This window comes from Dioscorea cayenensis, chromosome 17, assembly GCF_009730915.1.
Source record: "Dioscorea cayenensis subsp. rotundata cultivar TDr96_F1 chromosome 17, TDr96_F1_v2_PseudoChromosome.rev07_lg8_w22 25.fasta, whole genome shotgun sequence".
Taxonomy (NCBI): Eukaryota; Viridiplantae; Streptophyta; class Magnoliopsida; order Dioscoreales; family Dioscoreaceae; genus Dioscorea; species Dioscorea cayenensis.
The window spans coordinates 12,068,248-12,072,488 of record NC_052487.1 but is presented as its reverse complement, the minus strand read 5'-3'; positions in this window follow the sequence as shown (position 1 = coordinate 12,072,488).

Below are 4,241 nucleotides of genomic sequence, written 5' to 3'. Positions count from 1 at the left end.
CGCCGGGATGAGATGCCCCAAAAATTGGAACCAAGCCTCGTGAAGTTTTTTTGATGTGGGGGATTGATTTTATGGGACCCTTTTCCAAGCTCCCAAGGATACAAGTTTATCCTCGTGGCGCTTGATTATGTGTCTAAGTGGGTGGAGGCCCGTGCTTTTGCAAACAAAATGACGCGAGGGTGGTCGTAAAATTCTTAAAGAAATTATTTTTCCGTGTTCGACGCACCGCGGCAATCATTAGTGATAGAGGCACTCATTTCCGTAATGCCCGCTTTGCCAAAAATTTCGAGCTGCTACGGAGTATCCCACAGAATGGCAACACCTTACCATCCACAAACCAGCGGGCAAGTTGAAGTGTCCAATAGGGACTTAAAGCGAATCCTAGAGAAAACTGTGTCTCAAAACCAAGAGATTGGGCGTAATATCTAGATGACGCCTCCGGGCCTACAGAATCGGCTTACAAGACTCCTATTGGAATCACTCCATATCGTCTCGGGTCTATGGAAAAGCGTGCCATTTACCCTGCTGAGCTTGAGCATAAGGCTTATTGGGCGATAAAGTTTCTAAATCTTGATTCTTCTCTCGCAGTTGCAAGAGAAAAACTCCAACTAAATGAACTTGACGAGTGGCGCCCACGGCATATGAAAGTTCGAGACTCTATAAAGAGAGAGTAAAAGAGTACCACGACGCATGCATCAAGCACCCTAAGCAATTTCACGTGGGCGATCAAGTTCTACTTTTTCAACTCAAGGTTGAAACTATTTCCCTGGGAAAGCTTAGATCACGCTGGTCGTGCCCGCATACACATCACTCAAGTCTTTCCCCATGGAGCGGTCGAGGTAACTCACCCGGAAAATGGGACTTTTAAAGTCAATGGGCAACGGTTGAAACTTTACTTCCAAAGCAACACTACAAGGGAAACCGGGGGTGGCTTCAAATTGTTTGAACCCCCATGAGGTAAGGAACAAGGTACGTCAGGCTCGTGACGTTAAACAAGCGCTTCTTGGGAGGCAACCCAAGCATTCGGGGGCATTTGTTTGCATTTTCCGTATTTTTAGTTCTTAGTTCATTTCAATTTTCGTATTTCTTAGACTTGTGTGTTTTTGAATAAGTTCATGCTCATACACTTGGCACATTGCTCTCATCATTTTTATTGTGGTATATTTGTGCAACCTCTTGAGACACACATGTGTAGGTGTTAATTTATGTGCTAGATCGTCATTTTATTCATATTAGTCGTTTTTGGGAGAAGTCGTCGAGCTTGCTATATCATTTTTTCATCATTTGGGGGCAGATTTTCGAAGTTTTAATTGATTCTAATGGGTATACGACCTTACTAGAACGTATGGAGGTCGTCTGAGATGAACACAGAGCAATTCCGAGGCTCTGTGCCATCTCAGACGGCCCCCCATACGGCCCCCCATACTGGGCCGTCTGGGATGCCATCCAGAATGCTCGAGAAGCCTTCTCAGGTGATACGGCCCCCATACGGGCCGTATGGGGGCCGTATGGCCCGGTTCTTGCCCATTTAACCCTCATCTCTCTTCTCTCTCTTCTCTTTCTTCCATTCTCTTCTTTTCTCTCTTTTTCCACCGACTTTTTCTCTTCTTTCTCACTCATTTCTTGGCCGAATCTCCTCATTTTTTCTCCTAAATCTTCTCTTCATCCATTTGAGACGTCGATCTAGTAGTTTTCCTCGAGTTTAATGCTAGTTTTCTCAAGATTTCATCGGTATGCTTTTTCAATGCCCTAGTTTTATCTTTTTCATTTCTTGGGCATTCTTGTAGCTTTTGTGTGGAATTTCTTTAGCATTTTGCTTGGTTTGGATGGTGTGATTGTTATGGATGAAGTCTCCCTTGAATTTATGTAAAAAAAATTTTCGATTTTCATGTTTTTGGGGAGGTTCTGTCGAAATGAACAGTACCCATACGGCCCCCATACGGCCGTATGGACACTATACATCATAATTTTCATTGTTTCTTCATCTCTTACACTACATTTTGAATCATATTGGATTCCTCTGTGCTTGATTGAGTTTTTCATGGTTTGTAGGAATTTTGGGGATGAAGAAATTAACAAGAAACCATGGAGTGATATTTACACCACACGGGGGCATCGAGGGAATTTGGTGAGCTTTCCTAGTTTTAATGGAGGTCGGACAAGACGTGTATTGCTCACCACACCTTTTGTCTAGTCCCACCTCACGACGAACACAAGATAAACCGGGGAAGTTTTGTTTTTCACCCTCCTCTATTATTATTTGCATTGGCCCTTCTTACATGTTTTTTATGATTAGTGTACATTGAGGGCAATGTACAACACTAAGTGTGGGGATGGGTGCATTTCATGTTTTAGGAACATTGTTTACATGCTAGTGTTACCAATGATGGCTTTATTCATTCTTGTAAGATTCTTTTTAGCTTGGACTAATGATGGATGTGAGTTACTTGTTTTTTTATGCTTTATTGAATCCTCGCTTTCACCCCATAGTATTGTCTTGTGCACTCGAATTTTTTTGTCGATGCCCCGGGAATAGCCAATGTGACTACTCTAACTCTCTTGTATGCTTAACACACTACTTTGAGTACTTGGCCTTAGAACACTAAGTTCTATCCTTCAATGTTTTCTTAAGAACTTCTAAGTCTTGTTGAGCTAATCCGAGTTTTTGTGGCATGTAGTGTACTCAAGATGTGATCTAGGGTGAGAGTGAAAGTGAAAGATGAGTCTATGTCAAGATTCCTCCGCTAATGAAGCATGAATGCGTCTATGTAGACTGTAATCGAGTAGTTGGGTGGCTCTTATTCCTAACCAAAGATGTGCATCCTCTAGAAAGATTTTAAAAAATGATTTTGATGCGCTTACGTTAGTCGGGACTCGAAAAAATGTTGAATATTGAGTTGAAAAATAAAAACCCTAGTAATCTTTTTGAGTACCTACCAAAGGTTTTGAAAAAGAAAAAAGGATTTAGTTTCAAGCTATAGAATTAGAAGGATCTTACTTGGCCATTGAAGTAGCACTTAGTAGTTTAAGACTTAGTATTCTTTTGTATGTGGAGTGATTAGCATCTAGAGTCGCATCGATTGAAGTCCTTGAGCTAGACCGTATCAGGGCAAATGAGATAAAGGATTCACTTACACGCATATACATATTAGGGGTGAGACAGGATATTTTTTTATTATGCTTAATGACTATAACTCAACATCTATGTTTCATTATGCTTTGCTTTTGGAATCTTATATTTGCTTGAGCCAGAGGTATTGCATTTAGCCACTTCTCATTCTCTTTGTTTCTCATGAGTTGTTTGCTTGGGGACAAGCAACGCTTAAGTGTGGGGATGTTTGATAAGTGTCTAAATGTAGGTGTTTTCATATATATATCGTATGCACTTTGCATGTATTTTTGTGAGGTTTGATGTCCCGCTTCGCGCTTAATCGCTCTATTATTTGCTTTGTAGGGCATATGGAAGCCATGGAGAACAAGAAGATATCATTTTTGGCAAAAAGAGAAGAAAATAGAATTTTATACTACCCCCATACTACCCAAGATGGGGCCGTATGCACTCGTAGCAAATGGATTGATTTGGTGTTCTCGTCCCGTATTTCATATTACCTGAAGATACAGGGCCGTATGGAGGCCGTATGCACCCCGTATGGAACGCTGAATCTAGGGTTTTTCGGTAGCTATACGACTCTCATACGACTCCCCTATACGGCCCGTATGCCCTCGGGGTATATATACTCACTTTTAGGGCTGATTAAAAAAACTTTTTGTTGGCCGACTTTTGGGAGATCATTTGGGAGATCTTTGGGCGACCTTGGGGAGGAGAAGAAGGGCAAGAAAGCTAGAAGATCATTCAAGCCTAAGGTCCAAGGCTCTCAAGGCAAGAAGGCAACATCATTCAAAGGGGAGATCGATCACGACTTGAAGGAAGGAGAACCATGCGGCTAGAGGGAAGCGCTATTCGAATTCCTTTAGTGGGAAGTGTCATTTGGCATATTCTCGCCTCATCCTTCACCATTTCATCTAGGGAGTGTCATACTATGTCTTTTGTTTCATGTTTTGCTTGATTGTATGCTTTTGTTATGAGATGATGACAGATCTAGACCCCCCAAGGCCACCGGTGTTGGTGAACCTTGGGGGTTTTATCATGTATTTTGGATGATTACTTGTTAATTCTATGTTTGGGATATGTTTGAGATCTAATCCATTGTTTTCATGCTAAGTGTTACACCAAGGAGAAA